This window comes from Pygocentrus nattereri, chromosome 2 (genome assembly GCF_015220715.1).
Source record: "Pygocentrus nattereri isolate fPygNat1 chromosome 2, fPygNat1.pri, whole genome shotgun sequence".
Taxonomy (NCBI): Eukaryota; Metazoa; Chordata; class Actinopteri; order Characiformes; family Serrasalmidae; genus Pygocentrus; species Pygocentrus nattereri.
This window is the reverse complement of record NC_051212.1, coordinates 5,086,890-5,105,360: the sequence shown is the minus strand read 5'-3', so window position 1 is coordinate 5,105,360 and position 18,471 is coordinate 5,086,890. Positions and strand designations below refer to the sequence as shown.

At 42.2% G+C, this 18,471-nt stretch overlaps 1 protein-coding gene across 2 annotated transcripts in view; it reads left to right on the top strand.

Moving 5' to 3' along the window:
- The first annotated feature begins 7,137 nt into the window (after nt 1-7,137).
- dnajb6b (DnaJ heat shock protein family (Hsp40) member B6b) overlaps nt 7,138-18,471 on the top strand; it is a 75,449-nt gene continuing 64,115 nt past the window's right edge. Inside the window, exon 1 of one of the 2 annotated variants that reach the window (XM_017686302.2) lies at nt 7,138-7,377. The gene's annotated coding sequence lies outside the window, so the exon portion shown is untranslated. The remainder of the gene's footprint in view (nt 7,378-18,471) is intronic. The other variant, XM_037531466.1, reaches the window with a different exon arrangement.

The following is an 18,471-nucleotide window of genomic DNA, read 5'->3' as shown; positions in this document are numbered from 1 at the left end:
CACTGCTCTAGAGTCCAGTGGTGGCGCTTTACACCACTGCATTCCACGCTTTGCATTGCGCTTGGTGATGTAAGGCTTGGATGCAGCTGCTCGGCCATGGAAACCCATTCCATGAAGCTCTCTACGCTGTTCTTGAGCTGATCTGAAGGCCACATGAAGTTTGGAGGTCTGTAGTGATTGACTCTGCAGAAAGTCGGTGACCTCTCCGCTCTATGCCCCTCAGCATCCGCTGACCGCTCTGTCATTTTACGTGGCCGACCACTTCGTGGCTGAGTTGCTGTCGTTCCCAATCGCTTCCACTTTGTTATAATCCCACTGACAGTTGACTGTGGAATATTTAGTAGTGAGGAAATTTCACGACTGGACTTGCTGCACAGGTGGCGTCCGATCACGGCACCACGCTGGAATTCACTGAGCTCCTGAGAGCGACCCATTCTTTCACTAATGTCTGTAGAAGCAGTCTGCAGGCCTAGGGGCTCGGCTTTATACACCTGTGGCCATGGAAGTGACTGGAACACCTGAATTCAATGATTTGATGGGTGAGTGAAAACCTTTGGAAATGTAATGTATCTATATTTATATCTATGCAAATCATATGCAAATCCCCTTTGGCTTCATGGTAACAAACCAGTAGAATCCCATAGGGGTGATAACAGGAATTAGCATTGTCATAGAGGTGGGTTTTTTCATATGTTTTGATGAAATTTTTACTAGTTCTAGTAGTTAGAAGTTACCATCGCTTCTAGAAGACCCAAGGCTCGAAAATGGTTGTGATGCTTGAATAATAATTGACTATAGCTTTGGCTGTTATAATGACAAGAGAACAAATATCTGAAGCAAATAAAGTCAGTGGTTAATCCATATGCTTATTTATTCAGTCTTAAAAAACGGAGTGCAAACTTTTCATTACACAATAATCAGAGTTATGGATTACCTGGAGTTTGGGAGGAGGACCATGCCTGAAGTTCCTTCTACCTGCAGTCTAACTTCCTATACCTTTCCAGCCAAACTAAATGATGCCTGAATCTCAGTTTATATATTTATATATATATAAAAAATCACAATTTAATTTGCAGTTGCAATATAAGTTGGAAAAATCGTAGTTGGATATTTTCGCCAAATCGTTCAGTCTTACTCCCTGTTTCTCAGTCCATATCTTGGTCATTTCTCTGTTTTTTGAAGAGTAGACAGGCCCTGCAAATTAAAGCAAAGGCCACACTCAAAGTTCTCAAAGACCCCCTCACTACAGTCGCACAGGCCCTTCCCATACTGCAACCAGAAGAAGTTGAGGTCCAATCTGTTTCATAAGGCTATGAGAAGAACCTCATTTATCATGTCCAACAGGTGCGATGATCAGTGGTGCTGAGTTTTTACCTCCATTAAGGGTGCAGGGACTGAACACTGGATAGATCTTCTCAGTGAAAGAGTAGACATGAGACCTGGAGATCATTGACTTACATTAACTTTTGGTGTTTAAATCAGTTTAAATCTAGAAAGTGTATAATAATGGAAAGGAAGTAGTGACGACAGTGCAGGTCGCTGTTTAGACTCACTTTATTGAGTTGTACAGAGTGTTTGATTTCTTCAATCTTCTTCAGTCTACTTCTTCAGTAACCAAGTCTGTCTGAATGTCTCTCACCTTCTTCTCTCCACTCTCCTCCTCTATTGGAACAGTGCTATGGTTCCTGTGGTCTGTCTCAGTGCAGAACTGACACACACTTGTCTGGTCGTCTCTACAGAACAGTTCCAGGGGTCTCTCATGTTTCTGGCAGATGTAGTCCTCCAGGTTCTCCACAGGGTCCATCAGTTTGTGCTTCTTGAGTTTAACTGCGGTTTTATGAGGCATCAGATGAGTCTCACAGTAAGAGATTCCACAGTCCAGACAGGACTTTACAGCCTCCAGCTTCTCCTCACTGCAGGAGTCACACAGAACCTTTGTAGGTTGCTGAGCTCTGCTGGATTTCACCTGAACTGACTTCTTGAACTGAGTAGCCAGTCCAGAGATGAAGGTATTCAGATGTAGATCAGGTCTTCTGGAGAATTCCTCTTTACAAACTGGACACTGGCAGCATGAACTGCTGTCCCAGCCCTCTTTGAGACAGACCCTGCAGAGGATGTGTCCACATGGAGTAGAGACTGGATCAGTGAACACATCCAGACAGATGGAGCAAAGGAGCTGATCTTCAGACAGGAGACTGCTGGAGGAAGCCATGACTGATGGAGGAGATCCTGAAGGTGAATTCTCAGTGGGTCACTTTGCTTCGCAACATGATTATTGTTTTAGTTGGTTTTGCACTGACTTTGTCGAATATCCATGACAATTTGTAATATTGAAGTAAAAGTTAAATTTTAAATAATTGAAATAAAATTTTACATTCATTGGTTTGCTCACTGAGGTAAATGCACCCAAAATGGACATCAAGTACAAGTTGTCTATTTTTCAGATTCTTCTGAGGAGATTGGATGTACGATAACCCCCCTTTGCCAAAGGAAGAAGAAAATAAAAAGACAAACATGGAGAAACCCTTTTTGCTGCTATTAGAACCTTTTTCAGAAATGTTCTACATGGAACCATCCATAGCACCTTCTCCAGCAATCTGAAGAACCATTTCAAGATGCAGAGCACCCTTTAATCATACAAAGGGTTCTTTGAGTGTTCTTGGTTCTCTGTAGAACTTTTTCATTTACCATCTTTGTACAATACATGAACCCTTTTTGGTGCTATGTAGAACTTCCTTTCAAAAAGCTTCAATACAGAGCCATCTACAGCACATTCCCCAACAATGTGAAGAACGTAGTTGATGATGTGAAGAAAAAGCCAAAAAACCAAAAAACAAAAACAAATTTAAGATGTTGACTGTAGGCAAGAGACCTGTTGTCTTCATACTCCTCACCAGGGCGCCACCACACATGCTGGACACCATCTGAGCCCAACAAGCTTATCTTGGTCTTGTCAGACCACAGGACATGCTTCCAGTAATCCATGTTCTTGGATGCTTTGTACAGCGTATGGTCTGAGCACTGACAGGCTGGCCTCCCACTTCTTCAACCTCTGCAGCAATGCTGGCAGCACTCATGCATTTATTTTTTGAAGCCAACCTCTGTATATCATGCTGAACACGTGGACTCAGCTTCTTTGGTCGACCCTGGCGAGGCCTGTTCCGAGTGGAACCTGCCCTGGAAAACCTGGAAATCCAGTGGCCAGTTTGAGTGAATTGTACCCAAAACACCAAATGTAACAGCCGTGCTCCCCGTTCACACCTGGAACCCTGTAAATCTACCGAGTCACACGACACCAGGGAGGGACGACAACACAACTGGGCACAATCTGGACACGTTCGCTGTGAGGTGGACTCACCTGTGCTGCCAGCTATTTAGACATTAATGCCTGTGTGTTGAGTTCTTTTCAGAGTGAATCTGCACTGCTGTACAAGCTGCACACTGACCACTTTAACTTCTATCCGAGGTTCATTTCTATAGTGTCGTCCCAGGAAAAGATTAGAATAAAATATTAAAAAGAAATTTGAGGGGTGCACTCACTTTTGTATATACATACATATATAGTATCTCACAAAAGTCAGTACACCTCTCACATTTCTGCAAATATTTTCTCCAAAATGGTAGCTTTAAAGGAGAAGGAAAAACCTACTTTACTTTTAATATAAGTCAATGGAATGAGACATTTTTCCAAGTCATTTTGGGCCATTTTCTTTCATTACATTCATTCTGAAATTAATACACAATGCAAAGGACAAAAGGCCTTTTCAAATTATGTTAAAAACTGAAATTATATATATATTATATATATATTTATGAACTTATAAACGTATAGTTACATTTTTTGTGGGGCCCTTGGCTTACTTATCATATATACCAAACATATTTCTTAAAACAAACAAAATAATCTCCTATCATAGTGAGACAATATCTAGAGATTGGGACCCCTGGTGCATTTCTGTATTTTGACCTCCAGGTGGCGTGGTGATACCTCTTGCAAATGTAGACCCCAACATCTCTGAAATGTTGAAACTTATTGCATGTTTAAAGATTGAATTCTGACTGGTACAGTTTGATTAAGTGGGTGCAGTTCAGCTCGTATATGTAACAGTGATGCGTTTACACATGTGACGATTCAGCTTTTATTAGTAAGACATACATTTGAACACAGAATACTAAAAATCTCAGCATGACAACGTATAAAAAATCAATTGAAATTATTACTCACTGGTAACAAAGCTACACAAAAGCCTTACAAAGCATTTAAATGGGGAAATTGGGTAAAGAGCACCAGATACAAATCAATGATAGTAAATATAACAGCGTACACATGCATACATACATATGCTAAGGGGGGTCACATTGCTACAGAACAGTAGTGATTACTGGACACCATCAGGACCAACAGAATCGTTTGTTTCAATGCTTTTTTTCTTTTCTTCAGCAGGTACATCAGAGACTATCTGAGCTGTTTTCACTGTAACTGGCTGGGTAACTGGGTTGAAGTGAGTAACAGTGTTGAGCACAGACCATATTTCCCATTAAGCTGATATTGATCATGTAACGTATACAACATAGAGTTCAGTCCGTTTTCGTTTCATTTAGGATGAGTGAAGATGTACAGCACTGTGCGAAAGTTTTAGGCATCTAAGCAAATTTCAGTTTGCAAACAGTTTCCCTCAGCAGTGAATTTATCACAATATACATTAGAATAAAGTCACATTCATAATTCAAATAAACATTCAAAATTAACAAGAATTTCTTGGGTCCATATTTTTCCTGGACACCCTCACAGCCGCCACAGAGACCCATTAATATCATCAGTTACATCATCAGCTCAATTTACTGAAGCACTGATTGGTCAAACCAGGAGCTGCTTTTTAACTACAACCTCAATTCCAGTGAAGTTGGGACGTTGTGTAACGCATAAATAAAAACAGAATACGATGATTTGCAAATCCTTTTCAACCTATATTCAATTGAATACACTACACAGATGAGATATTTAATGTTCAATGGGATAAACTTTATTGTTTTTTTCAAATATTCACTCATTTTGAATTTGATGCCTGCAACACGTTCCAGAGAAGTTGGGACAGGGGCGTGTTTCCCACTGTGCTACATCACCTTTCCTTTAACACTCAATAAGCGTTTGGGAACTGAGGACACTGATTGTTGAAGCTTTGTAGGTGGAATTCTTTCCCATTCCTGCTTGATGTCCAGCTTCAGCTGCTCAGCAGTCCGGGGGTCTCCGCTGTCGTATTTTGTGCTTCATAATGTGCCACACATTTTCAATGGGAGACGGTCTGGACTGCAGGCAGGTCAGTCTAGTACCCGCACTCTTTTACTACGAAGCCACGCTGTTGTAACACGTGCAGAATGTGGCTTGGCATTGTCTTGCTGAAATAAGCAGGACGTCCCTGAAAAAGACGCTGCTTGGATGCAGCAGATGTTGCTCCAAAACCTGTATGTACCTTTCAGCATTAATGGGGCCTTCACAGATGTGCAGGTTACCCCTGCCATGGGCACTAACACCCCCCCACACCATCAGAGATGCTGGCTTTTGAACTTTGCGCTGAAAACAATCCGGACAGTCCTTTTCCTCTTTGGCCCGGAGGACACGACGTCCATGATTTCCAGAAACAGTGTGAAATGTGGACGCGTCAGACCACAGGACACTTTTCCACTCTGCGTCAGTCCATCTCAGATGAGCTCGGCCCAGAGAAGGCGGCGGCGTTTCTGGGTGGTGTTGATATCTGGCTTCGCTTTGCATGGCAGAGTTTTAACCTGCACTTGTAGATGGAGCGACGAACTGAGTTCACTGACAGTGGTTTTCCGAAGTGTCCTGAGCCCATGTGGGAATATCCGTTACAGAATGATGTGGGTTTTTAATGCAGATCCCTGAGGGATTGAAGGTCACGGGCATTCAGTGTTGGTTTTCTGCCTTGCTGCTTACCTGCAGAGATTTCTCCAGATTCTCTGAATCTTTTGATGATATTATGGACTGTAGATGATGAAATCCCTAAATTCCTTGCAGTTGCACGTTGAGAAACGTTGTTCTTAAACTGTTGGACTATTTGCTCACGCAGTTGTTCACAAAGTGGTGAACCTCGCCCGTCCTTGCTTGTGAACGAGCTTTCAGGGATGCTCACTTTATACCAAATCATGACACTCACCTGTTTCCAATTAACCTGATCATGTGTGGAATGTTCCAAACAGGTGTTTTTTGAGCATTCCTCAACTTTCCCAGTCTTTTGTTGCCCCTGTCCCAACTTCTTTGGAATGTGTTGCAGGCATCAAATTCAAAATGAGTGAATATTTGCAAAAAACAATAAAGTTTATCTGTTTGAACATTAAATATCTTGTCTTTGTAGTGTATTGAGTTGAATATAGAATAAACAACACAAAACGACGCAAAACAACACAAAACAACACAAAACGACACAAAACAACAACAGCCAATCCACAGCTTGGAGAAACCCAGCGTCCTCCTGAAGTTCTAACCAATGGGAGGGCTTGTTTGGCTTCATCCACCCAGATACGCTGAGGAAACAATCCTGATTGGACAGTTTTTGGTGGGCGGGTCCAGAATGTTTCTTACTGGGGAAATAAGAGCATCAATAGAGCCAGTAATGAAAAGTATGTAAAATAATGAGAGCTAATAATAATAAGAGCTAATAATAATGAGAGCTAATAAGAATGAGAGCTAATAATAATAAGAGCTAATAATAATGAGAGCTAATAAGAATGAGAGCTAATAATAATAAGAGCTAATAATAATGAGAGCTAATAATAATGAGAGCTAATAATAATCAGAGCTAATAATAATGAGAGCTAATAATAATAAGAGCTAATAATAATGAGAGCTAATAATAATCAGAGCTAATAATAATCAGAGCTAATAATAATGAGAGCTAATAATAATGAGAGCTAATAATAATGAGAGCTAATAATAATAAGAGCTAATAATAATAATAGCAAATAATAATAATAATAATAATAATAATAACAATAATAATAATAATAATAAGAATAAGAATAAGAGCTAATTTATTAAAGAGCTCTGCCCACGTGCCGTTAAGGCAGCACGTGCTGTCCGGCCGCCTCCCCGGGCCGGCCCTCCGGAAGTGACGAGACGGAGGAATGTGCGCGAAAGGCGGCGGAGGTGCTGCTGCAGTGGGGCGCAGTGCGCATGCGCGGGGTCCGTATTGTTGCAGGTTCAGATAGCGGTGACTTTCTCCTCGACCTCAGAGAGAGACGGAGAGGCAGCGAGGCAGCGAGGCAGCGGGAGGCAGAGAAAGGCAGCGGGTCGTGGCTTCACTGCTGTGTTCAGTTTGTTCTTCAGGGACGACAAGAGCTGGTCAGCCCAGGTGGGCCCAGGTGAGACCCTGAAGGAGAGGAATCCCCGCGGCACTGGTGGAATTACTCCGGGAAGAGGGGGAGAAAGGAGAGAAGGGGAGAAGGGAAGAAGGGAAAGGGGGAGAAGGGGAGAAGGCACCCGGACAGACAGCATCTCTGGGTTTTGGTTGTTGGGTGTTTGTTCATGGCGCTGTTTACACTGGCATCCTTAGTGGTCATCACCTGTGCTGCTGTGTCTCCTTGTAGAGAGAGAGACACAGACAGAGAGAACAGAGACAGAGAGAGAGAGAGAGAGAGAGATACAGACAGGCAGACAGACAGAGAGAGACACACACAGACAAGCAGACAGACAGAGAGAGACACACACAGACAGGCAGACAGACAGAGAGAGACACACACAGACAGGCAGACAGACAGAGAGAGACACACACAGACAGGCAGACAGACAGAGAGAGACACACACAGACAGGCAGGCAGACAGACAGAGAGAGACACACACAGACAGGCAGACAGACAGAGAGAGACACACACAGACAGAGAGAGAGAGGGAGGGTGAACTGGTTAATGTACCAGACGTAGCTTCGTTGAAGTCAGCTTCCTGGTCGAATTTTCCCGTTCCACCTTAAATGGTGCAGCAGTTCCATTCTAGCACCTGCCGGCAGAATGGCACCGCTGCACTGTTTAAGGTGGAACGGGAAAATTTGACCAGGACACTGACTCCAGCTTTACGCTACGTTCGTACCGAGCGGCGCTGTGTAGGTTTGTTCTACAGCCCATTTATCTCTCTTTCAGACACTCTCCTCAGACTTGCTTTCCTTCCGCCTTTCTTCCTGTGGTTTCTAGGTATAGGTTGTCACTTCCGGCAGTCTAAGGTTACTCGTAGCAGCGTGTGGCTTGGTCTGTGTAGAGCTCTTCCTTCTAGAACCTTCTGTGGAACGACGTTCTAGCGAATTTCTTGCAATTGGTCAAGCTTCCAATGGGGGAAGTGTTGACAAGTTCCTCTTAAACCCCCCACAGAACTTTCTAGAACCTCAGTTGTTGCTCCTCTTTGACATAGCAAGTCTTCGTCCCTGCTGAAGAACTTCATAGAAATCAGTGTCGTCCTTGGGGTGTCTGATAGTGACACTATGAAGGGTTCTAATGGTTCAGCAGGTGTTTTTGGACTCATTCCAGAGGCATTTGATGCTTTCCTGCTGAGATGTCCTCCAGGAAGCTAGTGGTTTCCTACCAATTCCCATTAGAAAGAAGCACCGTCAGGTTTTAATCCTGGTCCTAATGGTCTGTTGTTTGGCAGTGAGCTTGTTCTTCTGAGGTGTTTTGTGATCGGCACTCGTAGACCACCAACGTGAGCTTATTTTGGCTTTTATCTTAGTTGGTTGTTTATCATGTTTGCCACTTAATCATGCTGGAAAATGCCCATTGTCTCAGTTGGTTCCTAATGGTTTTGTAATGTGTTTTTGGCCTTTTTGATGGGTAAATATTGCAGCGTAAAGGGACCCAGTGGTTTAACTGGTGAGCACTGGCTGATTTCTAAATGCATTTGATGGTTTCCTAATGAAATCTGAAAGTATTCTATAGAAAACCAGTGGTCTCTTTCGGAAACCCTTAAGCCAATTCCCATTAAAAAGCAAAACTTTTAGGTTTTAACCCTAATTTTTAGTCCTTTATCAGCAGGGCAGGCCTGTTTACCCAGATAGCAAGGATATATCGGTCTGCTGGCTTGATAAGGTCGGCACCCCTTTGACTGTTCACCACTGCTGGTCCGTCTTCGGACCACCAGGATTACTGTCCTTCAAACAAGCTCTAACTAGTTTTTAAACTCCTGAATCAGATTTTAAATGCACAGAGACTTTTATTTTGGAAAGTATGTTAAGACCGATATTACAAACAACTGAGGAAAAAAATAACGACTAGGTTTAATATAAGAAGATTTTAGAGAAAATGTTGCCGACACTGTGCTGGATTAAAATGATTTATTAGCCTAGGTTATTAAGTGTAATTGAAGGAAGGAAGGGAGGAAAAATAGGTAAATGAGACTGAGAGCGATGAGAAGTGGAATGTTTTTGAACACTGCTTAAACACCGGTGGGCCGCCAGCTTTGCCATCAGCAGGCCAACGGTGGCCCACTGTCCTCTTGTTGTCAGGGAAAGTCCTGGACACTCACTCAGTGTCTTGACTGTAATTGTTATTGTTTTGTTTCTGGCTGATTTGGTGATTTGGTCTGTGGTAGATGGTCAGTTCCAGAACCTAAATTCCTCAGGTATGGCATTGAAGTCTAGAACCTAACCATCTCACCAACAGAGCTCCCAAATAACTGTCCCTACACTGAGGTCAGTCTAAACTAGTACTGGGCAATGTGGCGATATTTATCGTTATTGTAATTAATTACGTTTTAATATGTGACGATATGCTTGTCTGAGTATATTGTAGATATCGTCAGTAATTAAAATCACTTCCCAACTGCACGTTTGATTAAAAAGAGCATCACTGGTGCTGTTTAATTGGATCTAGTGCAGTGACTGAAGTGTTGGATGGGTGGATTGTTGGGTGGATGGTTGGGTGGATGGTTGGGTGGATGGTTGGGTGGATGGTTGGGTGGATGGATGGGTGGATGGATGGGTTCAACTTTGGCATTGCTCAGTTCAAGTACAAGGCAACACAATGCTGTTAACCTCTACCAGAAGTGCAAATAGTAGTAATAGTGCAAAACGGACAGTGCAAATGTGCAATATTGGGCATAAATACGACATATGTATGAAATATATAACTATATGAATAATATATACACAATTATAAATATATCTATGAATGATGTACACGTATATATCGCTGCTGTCAGAAGAATCTCCGTATCTTGTATCTCCAAAACGGTAATTTTACAGCAGAAGGAAAAAACTTGTTCTACTTTTAATGTAAGTCAATGGAACCAGACATTTTTCCATGTCATTTTGGGCCGTTTCTTTTTACCCATTCATTGTGAAATTCACGCACAGTGTAAAGGGTAACGGGTATTTTCATATTATGTCAAAAACTGAGATACAAGGTTTTCTTCCCAGAACAGCGATATTCACCATATCGTGATGGATCTTAAACTTCCTGAAGTATCGCGATCTTACAGTATTGTCCAGCTCTAGTCTGAGCAAGTCAGGCCCATACTTTGTACACAAATGCTTGGACTGTGTGAAAGGAAGCGTTAGAAAGACTAACATATTAAAGCGATTGGATTCCTGGGCGTTTGGAATTCAGTTTTTCCCTGTACAGGCAACCTAATGCTAGACAGTCCAGGGGAATCTTGGATCAGGTGGCAGCCCGACATCACATACACGGGTCTAAATTAAAAAAATATGGGTTGACGTATTTAGAAAAGTTTACTGATATGAGCTCATTGTCTCTTACCTACAGAAATGAAGGCTGTTTTCTGGAATGCTCTCTCGGAAGCATGTGTTTACCTCTGTAATGAACCGGAAAGGTAGCCACGGTAACTGGGACAGGAAAGCGAAGGAAGTGGGACGTCAAAATTAGAACACCTAACTGAACATGCAGTTTTCGCTAGTGGCGTTGGCCTTAAGGCTTCAGCTTAAATGCAAGTAAATTGACACACAAGCAGCCTTTTACAACTCAAGGTCAATAAATGAAAGAAAAAGATCTGCACTCCACCAACAAGTGGCTCCCTTACTGGGTCCCTACCGGGTCAGTTCTAATCGACTCCCATGGCTTTTGTCGTTGCTTCTGAAAAGTCGTAGCAGTTCTGTTTAATTTTATTTGTGTAAAAAAAGTGTTTAAAATGCCTCAATGAGTCTCAAAGAGGAAGAAACACTAGCTGTGTTTACATGCAAAGATTTTGGCCAATCCGATTGAACACAGTTAGAGATTCAGACTGAGGTGTTTATTCTCACTCTATTGAACAATCAGTTAAATCTTCGTTTACCTGCTCGCTACAAGTAATCCGTGCAAAATGATGCTCATGTGTGGAGCAGCGCTTCAAGTAAACGTTACCATGACAGCGAACATCACATGAGTCCAGAGTGAGATGAGCAGCAGTGAGCAGTGATTGTGTTTTTAACTGCTTTAAAATGACGTCAGACTCAGGAAAACGTCCTTCACGTGTCCTTATTAAAGAAGGCCGAGAGGAAGACGTCGTGCTCTGAGACGCATAAGCTGGACGTCCGTCCCACCGCCGTCTTTTAAAGATCAGATCATGAACTTCGTCTCCTCTGCAGACCAGTTTCTGCTCCGCCGTGTTGAACGGTATAAACTCTCACTGTGATGCGACGCACATGCAGAACGGACTTAAACTTTCCGATAGGGAATGTAATCGGATACAGGCGTTTACACGGATATTATTCTTCTATTTAATGGATTATTTGGAAGTTTACCCACCTCCTTCAGTCGGATAGAAATTGTATTCCGAATGGACTCAATCGGACTAGACTATTCTGATTGAGGTGTCTACATGGACGTATTCTATTCCGATTGAGCTATTAGTCGGATTATTAACGGACTGTTAGGCTGCAGGTAAACGTCGCTAGTGAGAGGAGCCGAGGCTCAGAAGGCGCAACATAATTGAATAAACGACATATAAAGATGAGAACTCCCTCATCTAAAAAAAAGGCTTTCTGAATCCGACACACTTCTGCAGTTAGTCCAGTTAAACTGGACTGAAAAATGCGATAAAAATGTAAAGATATATAGATTTATAGATATAAAGCTTTCTGGCAGAGTATTATTAAACGCTGAGTCTAGATCTAGAGTGATGAAGTCGGCTTTTCATTTGGCTGCCTTTTGTTAAAATGCCCGAGTGGGTGGCGTAGCGTCGGTGGTTTTGCGGTTTGCACTGTTTGTACGTTGCGTTATCTGCTTTGTGTCACACTGGTATTATTACCTGAGGAAGTATTTCAACAAGTATTCCAGATAAACTACGCGATATTCTCAGTGACCTGTATTGCGACGTCATCGGCCATGAAAGTGAGGAGTCATAGAGGTCAGAAGTTGTAACGGCAGTGATGTTAATTAATAGTAGAAGTGTGTTTTTTCAGTGAGGTGTAAAAATCTGCCAAATTAGTCATTTAATGTCCTGTAAATGCTGCTTTTTCTGTAGTACAGCAGTCTGAACAGTGCCACTAGTTAGGCTGACGTACAGTATTTTACCATGATGATAACAGTAACGACCGTTAAGATAGACACACACGACCTTGAAATAAAGGTCATCATTTTGTGAATTTTTGTTGTACGTCTGTAAATGAACAGTTAAAGAGTATGTGTATGATTTTACATGCATTTCACATTAAAAAGAAATACAGTAGTTTGATAAAGAAAAAGCTGAGTCTATATATATATATATATATATATATATATATATATATATATATATATATATATATATGTAATATTGCTGTTGTCGGATCCGAACCTTGTATCTTCAGTTTTGGTCTTTTCCAGTGTTTCACATAATTTGAAAATATTTGTTTACCTTTACATTGTGTGTAAATTTCATGATGAGTGGACTAAAAGAAACGACCCAGAAAGACTGAAAAAAATTCTGGTTCCATTGACTTGCATTAAAAGTAAAGTAGGTTTTTTTGTCCTTCTCCTGTAAAGTGACCACTCATGGAGGTTTTCTTTTGACAGCAGTGATATAAACACATGCTTATGAAGTGTAAAGGTTTTTTTATGAATCACATGTATGAGAATGTGAGTTATACATACCTGAATGCAACACCTCCTACTTTAGTAGTTTCAACTTCATACCCTGAAAAACAGAGCTGCTCTTTGTGTCTTTGGGCAGAGTAAGAGATGTGTAGGTTTACAAAACAGAGAAAGAAACTTAAAAGATATAAGAAGAGTAGAAACCGAAGAGAAGGTCAAACGTGTCAAGTCGTCTTAGTGAATCGACCTGCTTACTTCTAGTTATTACTGGGTCGGCTTGTGTAAGTGAGGGAGATCATTATTGAAGTGTAGCTGCGTTATAATTCTCACCATCATCGTCATAGAGCTTCTCTTTTTAACTGGAAGAAAATAATGGGACATTTGGTTTGGTGGTTTGGTGAGAAACGGTTCATTGTAGAGACTCTTTACAGTGGCGGTGATGGGAACCCGACATCTGAAGAGGTTTATGCCTCTAAAAGCTCCCTCAAAGAAAATCATTACATTGATACGCTGCCCGATGCCTGAGACACTTAAACGTATTAGAAGATATTTAAAATATCTATTCATGGTAGGGAGGAGTTGTACAGCAAAATAGTTTCCATGGAAAGCTTAGTTTTTCAGATTCATCACCGTTTTACCATCGACGTTAAATATAAAAACTTGGACACATGCAGGTTCACTGGTTCTTTTAGATCAATGAAATTAAATAAAATGTCTGGTTTTAAAAATGACTTGAACTAGAACAGAAATAACAAAATTGCATATAGAACTGCAGCGGCACCAAATCCTTCTTCAGGTTCTTCTGGGTTCTTCTGGCCCAGATCTGGCCCACACACTGTATAATGAGTAGAACTTCGAAACGAACGAATGCGCCCCAAATCTGTCACGACTAGGCCCACAACACGCATGCCAGAATTGGCCCACAATGGCGACCCCTGGTTCCTATCACCACCACTGCGAAGAAATGACCCTCTACAATCAACCATCTCACTCCAAACCACTCTGAATGACTCTGTTTGCATCTCTGACACTGAGAAATGTAAACAAACCAGTGGAATTTCCCTTTAAGGGGCAAAAGGTTTGAAGACCGTTTCCCGCTGGTTATTTATTCATTTATGTATTTTTGCAGTACCCAAAAGCTCTTACAGTAGGAGCTGAACTGAACCATCGGAATATTTCTTCTCCTTTTTTGGAAGTGATGCAGGATGGACAGCGATATTTCACAGGGGCGAGACATGTTCATTCTAAACCATGTCAGGCTGTGGCCTGATTTGGCCTCCTGAGTGCTTGCCAATAGTCCAGAATGATGTCCGCTGACCGGGACTGTAGCATCTGGTGTTCGCCTTCACAGAGCTGCAGCACGGTCAGAGCCACTGTGGAGAAAAGGCAGGAATGAGAGGAGAGAGGGAGAGATGGAGGATCAGGGAGGTTGAAGTGGTGGGTTTGTTGGATAGTGGTGTTCCTGTGAGTTTTTACAGCCATGTCTGACTTTTGAGTAGGGGAATGTGGGATTGATTGACCCACATCTGTTCCTATCAGAAGGCAGATCAATTGGTGAGAGGAGCTGCAGTAGAACCACACGTGCTGTCACGCGCTGGACGAGGCTGAAAGCTTAACATCGTTGCCCTTGACACACAGAGCGCATGTGAAGCCAGAGAAGCGTCATGGAATAGAATTATTTTTAAAAGTACAGTGAACACGTTGTGCAAGTTGTTATGGTGGAGACATGCAGACTAAGAGTTCATAGTATTATATACACCAGGCGTAACGTTCTGACCACCTCCTCGTTTCTACCCTCACTGTCCATCTTATCAGCTCCACTTACTGTATAGTTCCCCTCTGTAGTTCTACAGCTACAGACTGTAGTCCATCTGTTTCTCTGATACTCTGTTACCCTGCTCTTCAGTGGTCAGGACCCCCATGGACCCTCACAGAGCAGGTACTGTTTGGGTGGTGGGTCATTCTCAGCACTGCAGTAACACTTTTATTTGTGCAGGCAGTGCTGCACAGTAGAACAGCGCACCACCCCTTCAGCTAAACCTTCCTGCAGGTCCTTTCGGTGTCTTGTGGGGGTTTTACTTTGCCTTCTGGCCAGCGTAAAAGCAGTTCTGTCCGAGTTGTCTTGGCCTTCCAGGTCTCATCTTGGTCTCGGGTCTCATCCTCAGTTCCTTTTATTCTGCCAATTTTTTTGATGACTTCAGAGAAAATTCCGAGCTGGGAGCTTTGCTAGCTTTTTATAGACTTCTCCTTCAGTGTAGGCATCAGGAAACATCAGCCAGCTGCTTAGAGGAGCTCTCACAAGGTCTGAGAATTGATTCCTCTCTGGTTATCAGCTGACAACTCCTCATGACCTTTCTTGGCCTGTCTGACCAGCCTTAATGAGTAAATTAAGCCCTAACATGTTAAGCTGTGAGACTTTACAACTGGGAGGGTGTAGGAAGGAAGAATAATTGAGACTGAGAAGAAGTGGAATGTAGAAGTAAATAACAGCCGGTAATCAGTAGAAGTGTTCACTAAAGGTCAGATAGTCTTACTGTCATGCGCTTTACCTGAGCTGTAACCTGTGATGCTGGCTTGTGTCAGTCTTTGTGCTTAAATTCCAGATGGAGGTGTGGAAAAAAGGGAAATTAGTGGTGAAGAAATGGAGTAAATAGGAGCAGCCCACTGTTACTGCAGAGTGAGAATATCACTGAGAGGGATCTCGGAAAGCGAGAGCGGTTATTCGGTGTAGGTCAGTTGGTAGGTCAGATGGATGGAGGAGTGTGATCACGTCCTCATTTGCCCACAAAGGCGAAGTAGATAAAAATAGCAAACGAACAGGAGCCAGCCGGAGCGCCGGAACGCCACAACTGGCAACGAAACACCTCAGTGCATCGGTCCCCTCTTTGATAAGAGGTTTGCCTCCATAAAGTGCCGTTTAACAGAGATTTGATGATTTATAGTCAGGGAGCTGACTTTAGTCTATTGACTGTATCAGTTAATGATGCCACGGAATGGCCATTCCTGACTGAAACTAAAATTCAGGACACACTAATTTGCCATGTTATTTATGCTTAAATTCAGTTAAATTCATTCAAACACTGCTTTTATCATCGTCATGTTGGCAAGAGAACTAGATGACTGATTCATACCATCTGTTAACTAATATTAATTAGTAAATGTTGTAAAAATATGAAAATGGAATGTAAATATGTTTTCCTAAGGAATGTAAAGCTGAATTCCAGACTACCTGTGCTATAACATCAGAAACCCCTTCATCATGTGAAGCTCTTGGACTTGGCATTTGAGCTTGCCTCTGGGGACAGTCGTGGGCTGGAGGTTAGGGATCCAGCCTCGTGACCGGAAGGTCGGCGGTTCGATCCCCAGAGCCGACAGTCCATGACTGAGGTGTCCTTGAGCAAGACAATTAACCCCCAACTGCTCCCCGGGGGCTGCGGATTGGGCTGCCCACCGCTCTGGGAAAGTGTGCTCACTGCCCCCTAGTGTGTGTGTCCTCCACTCACTAGTGTGTATGTGGTGTTTCACTTCACGGATGGGTTAAATGCGGAGGTGAAATTTCCCCGTTGTGGGACTAATAAGGGTCTCTTACTCTTAATCTTAATCTTAGTAGTGTGAAGTTTCTCCAGCAGGAGGCTCCATTCATTTTAGTGTTTGTAGATGAGAAGAAAAGGATGTGAACCCACACCAGCAGGATCTAACGTAGAGTTTTTAAAAAAAATTATTATTAAAGTTCTTCATTAAATCATTAAAAAGCTTTTCGGTTGCAGAGTGTGTGGAGCACAGCTGCAGCTCAGTGTTTCACTGTTGATCTGCTACTGCTCAAGCTGTTTGAATGTGTCTGAAAGGAGAGCTCATTTTAAAAACCATTCAAATAACATGTTGAGCGTTTCCTTGTAAACCAATATAATCTTTTTCTTTTTTCGGCCGGCATATATGGCCCTTGTTCTTTTTTTGGCCGAACCAAAAAATGTTCAGAGGCCGAAATCTTGGTTCGTCCTTACTGTTATGGTTTCCTCGTTTTTGGCCGTTTCCTGCTTTGTTGAAATGGTTTGAATTAAAACGATAGATCTCAGACCTCCTAACTTACCAATTTCATTACGATTCTTTAGAAGAGATTTTTTTTCCCCCATGAAAACCTCAAAATACTCACTCTGCGATTCTGTGACGTATAATCCTTGCAAAAGTGTGGGCACCCCTAATCAAATGGCCTGTTGTGTTAACATGTAGAACATAGAGCACATTGTAATGCTCTTTTACTGTTCATTTGCTGAATTTAACATATTAGGAAAAAAAAAGTAATATAATAATAATAATACAGCCTGTGATTCATTTCAGTTAGGATTCATTTTATTTATTTTTTCCATTATGTTAAACTTGACAAAAAAATAGAAATTGAACTAAAATGTGCAGAAAAATGTACTTTGTACATGATGTGTTAACGTATCTTCACGTAGAAAATCTACAAAATCTCATGTGTTATGTTTTCTGTTCAGTAGGTCTACAGAAATAAATAAATGTTGAATTCCTTCAGAACCTCCTCATGGTGATGCAAGTTTGTTGTAACAGAAGCCATTACTGTTTCGTATGTTTGGCCATAGAGTCTGTGCGTTTGACACAGTGAGGGTGAGAAGTCATCACTTGAAGGCATCACAAGATTGTTTAGATAAAAGGGTGAATTAATCGACGTCTTCAGGGTTAAATACCAGTGCAGGGAAGCAGCTGATGGGCTTCTAACGCTGCGCTCCAACCAATCTAATTATGTCACTTTGGTGCTGTGCATGTGAGTGTAAGAGCCGTTCTGACCTTATTGATAGTGGTGGGCCGATCCACATTTTCTTTTTCAAAGTAAACATTTTGGGCTCAAATCCGAGGTCGAGATATCAGTTCTGTAGCTCATGGCTTTAATATCTTCTAACTATGCTGCCAACTGTGAGGACACTCAGTTAGACCAAGCAACTGACTGTCAGAGTACAAATACAGACCGACCGACCAGGTAGAGATTATACCTGGGCTCTAAGTTCTCCAGCAGGCTGCGAAATCCAGCATTTTCCGCTACAGATAGCGGCTGGTCATAGAGTTTAACGGAGTTCGGCAACTTCTCTGCGATCCCTTTAGCCTTTGAGATGTCTGCTGGGCGTTTATCATGTTTCTGGAAGCTGTAAGCGCGATCTGTTAGTTAGCACAAACATCTGGTTCTCTTTCACTTGAAGTCTCATGTGAAAGGTGTTTGCTTAAACTGGTTGTATTGTACATTGCAGTCGTACTTCCACCCCTCTGCATGCTGACTTTACACACATTACAAGTAGCGCTCTTGCTTTTTAGTGTTTCCAGACGAAAATATCTCCACACACGTCATGTTACATTAGATGAAGTTCATGGTTCAGCACAAGCTGCTGCCTGGAATCTAGTCTCTGTGCAGGATCTCGCTCAGGCTCTTGTCCTTCGGTTTCTTTATCTGTTTGTGCTGAT